Source organism: Lipotes vexillifer, unplaced genomic scaffold (genome assembly GCF_000442215.2).
Source record: "Lipotes vexillifer unplaced genomic scaffold, Lipotes_vexillifer_v1.1 scaffold1347, whole genome shotgun sequence".
In the NCBI taxonomy this organism is placed as follows: Eukaryota; Metazoa; Chordata; class Mammalia; order Artiodactyla; family Lipotidae; genus Lipotes; species Lipotes vexillifer.
Genome location: NW_006796201.1, coordinates 1,559,828 through 1,568,039, shown reverse-complemented (window position 1 = coordinate 1,568,039; position 8,212 = coordinate 1,559,828). Strand labels below are relative to the sequence as shown.

The 8,212-nt window shown below is 47.1% G+C and overlaps 3 pseudogenes; 1 reads left to right on the top strand and 2 right to left on the bottom strand.

Annotated features, from left to right (window-relative positions):
- Window positions 1-1,803: 1,803 nt before the first annotated feature.
- Window positions 1,804-2,309, top strand: LOC103083005 (programmed cell death protein 5 pseudogene; annotated as a pseudogene).
- Window positions 2,310-6,512: 4,203 nt separating this feature from the next.
- On the bottom strand, window positions 6,513-7,249 carry LOC103082725 (small nuclear ribonucleoprotein-associated protein N pseudogene; annotated as a pseudogene).
- Window positions 7,250-7,322: 73 nt separating this feature from the next.
- LOC103082460 (SNRPN upstream reading frame protein pseudogene) lies at window positions 7,323-7,671 on the bottom strand (annotated as a pseudogene).
- Window positions 7,672-8,212: the final 541 nt, after the last annotated feature.

Genomic DNA, 8,212 nt, shown 5'->3' with positions numbered 1-8,212 from the left:
ACTATCCACCTACTGGGAGACAAACTAGAGACTGGCGTCCCCTAGACAGGGGGTACAAGATGATAATGTTGACAGCTGAGGACAAACCTCCCCACGCAGAGCAAGTTGACCTCCATGGAGTAAATCCCAAGGTATGAGCCTAGGGATGGGTGGGACAGGCTGTAGGAGCCAGTCCCATGATAGTTTATCAAAAACCAGGACACACATGGCCCAACAGAAAACAGTACCCTCACGATCAGGAGGCCTTCTGGGCACTGTCCCTGTTATACAGGGCCTAAATGACCAGGACCTAATTAGACCATGCTAATAAGCCTGTCATACCACCCATTCTCCCTGTAAAGAAACCCAATGGGGAATATCAGATGGTGCAGGACCTCAGGGCAGTCAATGAAGCCCCCAAGGATATACATCCAGTCCTCCCTAACCCCTACACCCTGCTGGCCACTCTATTTCCCCCAAGTCCTGGTATTCTGTATTTGATTTAAAAGATGACTTCTTCTGTATTCCATAAGCCCCAGACTCACAAGAAAGTTTTGCTTTTCAGTGGCAGGACCCAAACACGTAAAAAAAACAATACTGCTGGACAGTCCTGCCCCAAAGGTTCAAAAATTCCCCCACCATCTTTGGAGAAACTTTAGCTAAAGACCTGAAAGATCGACATCTGGAGGAGGGAACCTTCCTCCACTATGTAGACAACATTCGGATCGCCAGGCTTATTAAGGAAGGCTCTGAACCATCCTGAACCACCTAGCCAATAAAGGATATGAGGTGTCCAAGAAAAAGGCTCAAATAGCACAAACTAGGGTGACCCACTCAGGCTTCATTCTCACAGAAGGTCAGAAAAGCCTACCCCAGGAAAGGAAAGAAGCCATTTGCAGCCTCACCTCCTCCTAAAACTAGAAGACAACTTAAGGGTTTCCCGGGGATGGCCAGGTTTTGCCACATCTGGATCCCTAACAATGGTCCATTAGCTAGGCCTCTATATGAAAAGTTCAAAGGAAAGGATGATGATCGTTTTGAATGGAATTCAGAATGCGAAGGGGCCTTTCAAGAATTGAAAAAGCAATTACTTCAGGCCCCTGCTCTAGCCCCGCCCCCCCGCCAGATTTAGGTCAACCCTTTGACCTTTACATTCATGAGAGAAGGAGGATCTCCTTCGGGTATTAGGTCAAAACCTGGGACCCTTACTCGGGTGGTTGCTTATTTCTCTAAACAATTAGGTCAAGCCACAAAGGGATGGGCTCCTTGTCTTCGGGCTGAGGAAGCTACTGCAGCCCTGATAAAGGAGGCTGAAAAGTTAATGTTTGGTCAGCCACTCACTATGTGGACTCCACAGCAGATTCACGTTTTAGTAAGTTCTAAGAGAACAGAATGGCTATCCCCTGGAAGGTCGATTCAAGTTCAGACTACGCTTTTAGACAATCCAGTGGCTATCATAATAACCTGTCACGCACTAAATCCTGCCACCCTGATACCCACAGAAATGGGGTCCCTGGAGCATGACTGTATAGAAACCACAGACGCCATCTATTCCAGTTGCCCCAAGCTAGGAAGTGAGCCTCTTCCAAATGCCAAAAGGGAATGGTTCACAAACAGGAGCAGTTTTATGAGAGGGGGAAAAGTCTGGCAGGATACACTGTAACCTCCTGGACCCAAGTCACAGAAGCAAGAAGCCTACCCTCCAGGGACTTCTGTCCAAAAGCCTGAGAGCTCAGGACTGGGAGGATCTTCAATGTTTACACAGATTCCCAGTACGCATATGCCATCCTCCATGCACATGGGGCTATTTGGAAGGAAAGAGGTATGCTTACTGCGGAGAATAAACAGCTGGAACATGGCTTAAGCATACTGAAGCTCTCAGAAGTGGTACAGCTTCCCAGAGGTCTCGCTGAGTGGGCTGCAGCGTGGCCGCGGCTGCTCGCTCCAGACGGTCACACCACGGCAGAGGAGGAGCTTGAGGCGCTGAGGAAGCACAGGTGGGCCGAGCTGCAGCACGGGGACCCTGGCCACGCAGCACAACAGGAAGCAAAGCAAAGGGAAGCAGAAATGAGAAACAGTACCTTAGCCCAAGTTCTGGATCAGTCAGCCCAGGCCCAATTAAGTAACTTAGCACTTTAAAGCCTGAGAAAACTAAAGCAGTAGAGAATTACCTTATACAGATGGCACGGTATGGACAACTAAGTGGGAAGGTATCAGAACAAGGTTTAATAGAAATCCTCGAAAAGGTAAGCCAACAAACAGAAAAGAAAACAACAGTTAAATTCAACAGAAGAAAAGTAATGGACTCTGATGAAGACGACGATTATTGAATTTAAGATGTCTAGAGACTGGGACTTAATGGAGCAACTCTAGGACAGATAACACTTGGCAGAAGTTAAGATCTTGATGGGATGTTTACTTTGCTTATTGTCTATATGCCTTTTAAAAATAAACTTGTTATGCAAAAATTTTTTTAAAAGTAGTACAGCTTCCAAAAAAGGTGGTAGTGACTCATCGTAGGGGTCACCAAAAGGGGGATGCAGAGGAAAACAACAAGGCAGATGTGACTGCCAAAAGGGTGGCCAGGGAACCAGTAACTTGGCAACTACCCCTCATACCTCGAAGGCCAGATCCATCCAATTATTCCCCAATCTGCATAAAGGAAGAATCAGACAAAGTGCAAAAACGGGGCTTCATCAGAGATCTAGGAGGCCATGGGTGGCTAGTTAATGAACACGAGCCATACTTCTTTCCCCAACTGCAGCTTGTCAAGCCATCAAGGAGGCTCATCAAGAAACTCACTACGGGAGGGAAGCCCTATATAATTGGTTAGTTGAGGTCACGGTAACTCCTGGCATGAAAAATACAATCAGTCAGATAGTTGAGACACGCTGCTCTTGCTAATACGTCGGCCATGTACCTTGACTTGACTAGTGTCCTTGTCACCCACGCCACGCGGCCCAGGCCCTGGGTGCAGAAACTGCTTTTAACCATAGAAGCTAGTTGTGTTCTATCAACAGGATGCCACAAAGGCCCACAACAAAACCAGACCAAACTGGCTAGATGCAAGGTAGCAGGCAAAGTAAACTAAAGGTCACCACTTTTCTTCCCCTCATTTATCTCTGTTTCCATACCAACTCCTGAGAGCTGAACAACACTTGCCCAGATTCATTTCTGTGTTTGTTTCAAAAGTACCTGGTGTTTGGCAGAGATGTTTTGCAGCTGTACTTCGAGAGGTGTATGTTTTGAGAGATATACAGTGGTCAACCGCCCCAAACCGGCTCTGAATTGACCACAGGAACGCACCTGGGAAGATGAAATCTGGAGGTGTCTGCAAGTTACCTTTATTTCATTACCACACTAAGATCTCCACCCATAGGGGCATTTGTACTCTGCTAGACACAGTTTGTGCATGTGCAAGAGGGCCTTGCGTGTGCAAGAGGGCCTGTGGGACTGCACATACCCTGGCTGTTCCTGGAAATCTCTGTCCTTTTCCCCAGTTTCTGATGACGCACTTGCCTCTCACCCCTTAGAAGTCCCCCACTTTCCTCCTTTCAGGAAGGTGCCTTTAGAGCATAAGCTACCCTTCTCCAGTCCCTGGCCACTGAATGAAAGCCGGTCTTGCTTGCGCCAAACTCAATTTCATTATTGGCAGCACGAACCTGAGGGGGAAAGAACATCCTGACCGAGCCGGGGGGCTTCGGTGCAGCTAGGACCCCAAGAGGGGGGCCTCACATCTAATTCGGTGACATCCTCTGTCGCCAAAAGGTTAAACTATCTCACTCAGGGATACGAACAGTTAGAGCCAAAGCCTGGTGACACACATGTAGCTAAAGGGAGCTGGGGAGTTCTCCTTCTCTACTCCGGGTTATGACGACGCCCGAAATCAGGAGGCAGTAGTTACAGAAAATGAACCTGCGCCCTTCACCGCCCCTCGAGAATGAAGAGCAGGACAAAAGCCAGCGGAGGGATTTGCCACCGGTAAAGCCCATTAACAATTCCCAGGAAATAAAAATAAAAGCTGGGTAATAGTGTCTTACCTTTCTGTTTCTTTTCCTTTGTGCTTATTCTAGTTTCACCTGCCCATAGGCTGCCACACGCAGAGGCCCTGTACCCAGCCCTTTGGACCAGAGTTCCTAGAACCACACAGCTGCGCCCGACACCTCAGCTCCACGGCCCCGTGCACAGGCGCGGCGCACGCGATTCAAGATGGGGGCGGCGGGCCTGCGTGCGGAGACGCTGTGCGTGACACCGTGACCTGGAGCGTGAGCAACACGCCTGCGCCAGACCCGCGAGAACTCGGCCCTCCCCTCCCCGCTAGGAGAACCCTAGCAGCCCTGCGCACCGCCTATGGGGAGAGTGCGAGCTCGCACCTCTCCATTTTTGGATCAAAGAATAAAACTTTCCTTTGCTTCTGAACCGAACTCAGTATATCATTCTATTTGGCTCCAGCGACACTGGGCTGGAGGACCCTGCTGGGGCCGAATCGAAAGGGTTGTAAACATTTTTGTTGATCAGTTTCTTGTTTACTTGTTGTCAGGTTCCCCCACTAGAATGTGAGCTCCAGTTACCACGTCTCTCCTGCACAATTCAGTGCCCCAAACCGCACCTGCCCGATACGGGCACTCAGTAAATGTGAGAATAAAGATAATACTAAAGGAATGAGAGAATGCGTGAGCAGACTTTGATTACAGACATCCCACGACAGACTAGTCTCCAAGGGTGACCTACAGCATGTAACTCGAACTACATTCCATAGAAAGAAGCATGCCCTGGGAATTCCCTGCCGGTCCAGTGGTTAGGACTCCACACTTTCACTACCTAGGACCGGTCGGGGAACTAAGATCCCGCAAGTCGAGCAGTGGCAAAAAAAAAAAAAAGCATACCTTGAAGTTCTTAATCCCTGATCTAGAGTTATCACATATTGGAGCACACATTCAGCCTACTAAAATGAATGATACAGAATGTGATGATACGCTTTTAATCTTTTATGCAAAGTTAAATACAGGATAATATACACAACCATTTTCTTCCTTTCGAAACATCACAATTCATCATTCTAATCAGGGCAGGTATGCACCAAGCCCTGCTGGCAATGTGTTTCCAATTTCTTTATCCACCTCTCCTTTGCTGTACCGCCATCCACTTGCTAACTACACAGTCCTCAGTATCATATTTAGGAGTTTAATTCTGGTAGGAAGTGGATGTTCCCTTTTTCTTTGGCAATTATGGCCAAGTTGCTGGTGCTCTGAGTAACTATTAGCATTGTAATTAGTCACGTAGATGTCTATTTTATTCAACGTATTCACTATCATTTGAAATTATTAATTTTGTCTCTCCAATAACATGTCAGCTGCATGACAACAGAAATCTTGTCATAATTGTTCTCCTTATACCCCTCTCCCCACCCCATCCCCTGTGCATAAAACACTACTAAACTCAACACTGGCACTTAATAAATTTTTGGATGAAAGTACAAATGATTGAATAAATGAATGAACCAATGAACTGTGTCTCACTGTTAGCTATGGATTTCATGTGTAAGATGTCTTTCTATTCTTGTCTGTTGCGTCAGCTTTAGCTGTACTGAGTTACCCATGTAAACACAGGCAGAATATAGAAACCTAGCTTCAGTCAATGGTCATTACTTCTAGAATAAATCCAAACTGAATGATGTTAATTTTGTGTCCCGTGTTCCTCATACGCAAACTCAGTGAAACAGATGCTGTCATTGCTCTGACACCATCTGCAGCTCCTTATATACCAAGGACTGCTTCTCTTCCTGATGATGTTTTGGAATATGATAACATGACAGTGCCTAGGAATTAATGCCTCAGAAGCAATCCTCAATTAATGAAGGGTAGGAGCTGATGGATAAAATCTAACGCTTCCCTGTCCTTCAGTGGAACAATGCTGAGGCATATTCTATACAGCATTTCCAGTGGCATTTGGAGCCCTGGTTGCCCATGGCAGACACCACTAATTAACAGAACTTACTTGGTTTTCCTCCCTTCCTTGACTGACTTCTCCACTCTCTCATAGAAGACACAGCACCTGATATCATTGCCCTGGGATTGAATCCAAATCCTTGTCCCCAGGTCTCCTTTTGGGATGATACGAGGTAAGACATTGGAGAATAATGTAAGTATCTATCACATACAGTTGTTGAAAGGATTCACTGAGTTAATACAAGTAAAGTGATTAGAAGAGTGCCTGGGATGTAGTCTATGGTTCATAAATGTTATTTGTGAGTTGTTATCTAGTATTATTTGTCTCCTCTGACCTACTTCCCCTTAATTTTGCCAGTATTGGTTCTCTATTTGGGTCCACACCTTTCCTCTTGATAGTTGTCTCAATCCCCAATCAATCTCTGAAATTTCTAGATGAAGTTCATCTACCTCCTTTTGAACCCACTTTTCTTTATTGCTCTATGCATTTATTAGCTGATATTAATGAAGCAGAGGGGACAGAAGCTCACAAACACTACACACATTCCACAAGATGCACTGCAGGAAAAAAGTGACTAAGAAGGATCAATAGTATCCTAGGGTCTTGGTGGCCACATTCATGGTGGAGGTGGACCTCTTATTCCTGGGGGAGGGGATCTCATTCCTGGAGGGGGCATGCCTATTGGAGTCCCTCAAGTAGGGGAAGCCTAATTGGTGGGCCCATGGGTGGTCCCATACCAGGTGCAGGAGCCATAATGTCTGGAGGTAGGGTTGCTCAACCAACAGGTGTGGAGGCAGTCCCCTGTCCTGGTGGATACTGAGTTGGGGCTCCAGCAGTGCTGGCGGTAGCAGCACCTCCAGCAGCTGCTACAATGCCTCTTCCCTGTAGGGTCATTACCTGTTGGGATGCCTCCCCCCCAACCCCTCGGACCAGGGCCTGCTAATCTAGCAGGAGCCTGGGGAATTGGAACACCAGGTGAAACACCTCTGCCAGCTGCTCTGCCAACCACAGGGCCTCCTCCAGCTCCAGCAAGTGATATCCAAGCAATGCCAGTATCTTTGGGGGGTGGTCCCTCCACAGTCATGGAAACCAAGTTCTCCTGGCACAGCAACACCAGATCCAAAACCCGCTTTTCTTCACACTCTGGCTGCTTCGAATTCTTTGGCTTGATCTTCCTGAACTCATCACAATCACAGAGCATCAAGTTCATACGCTTGTCAAAAGCCTTAAAGTTGCCAGGGAAGATCCAATCATCTTGCAGGACACATCTCATCCTATAGTCAATGTGCTGCAGCATCTTCCTGCTCTTTCCCACAGTCATGATTGCTGCTCCACCAAATCCAATGTCCACAGGAAAGTTTCGGGATCCTTAAGACCTAAGGGAAGGCTACAGATTAAGGTGTGTCGAAGGTTCTCCACCAAACAATGCAAGCTGGGGCAGAAGCTTCAAACAGTACATAGAGCCTGTTTTTATTTTGTTTGTTTGTTTTCTCTTGAAATCAGCTACCTGGGTGTTCCAATACTGCTTTAACAACTTCTTGGTATCTCAGCTAAGAACACCTGTCTCAGTTCTGCATGGAAATCCACCACAGGGACTTGCTGCTGCTGACATCGCCTCGGGTACAGGTGACACTCCTGGCTGCTCAGTGAGGCTATCCTTCTATGTTTGACTTGGACTTCTACCTCTGGTACGTGCTGTTCAACAGTCCACCTCAGGTGTAAATGGTCCCTGGCCCGCTCCATCACGCCGCTGGCCTCAGAACAGAACAGAACAGGTCAGGCATCTCCAGCGGCTGCCCCATTCTGCGCTGCTCCTGCCATGGCAGCACCATCCAGTCACTCCGGCTCAGGCTGCAGATGTGTGGCCACCCCCCTGAACCCACTTTTGATAGCTGCCTTTCAACTTGCCTTTCTCTAGGCCATCCCCAACAGCTTCAGAGGTAGGAACGTGAAACTCGACAGATCTGATTTAAAAGACTTACATCACGGCTGAGAAATAGCTAGGAGACTCAGGTTTTCCTATTTGGCCATTTTCCCCCTGGAGAGATATATTGCTAAAGCAACCACTAGGTGAGCATTTAAGAACAATTATAGTAGATCCAACTGACCAAGTATGTTGCTGGAAAGCTCATTCTCCTTTCTTACTGGTATCAGTACTCCGAATTTCTTGAGTTATGTTTTCAGCTAAGATTTATTCTAGAACAATTCCAGAATATCTGACTTTACAAAGCAGCTGTGTCAATTCCCTTAATGTGTTATGAGCTATGACTTTGCTATATAAAAA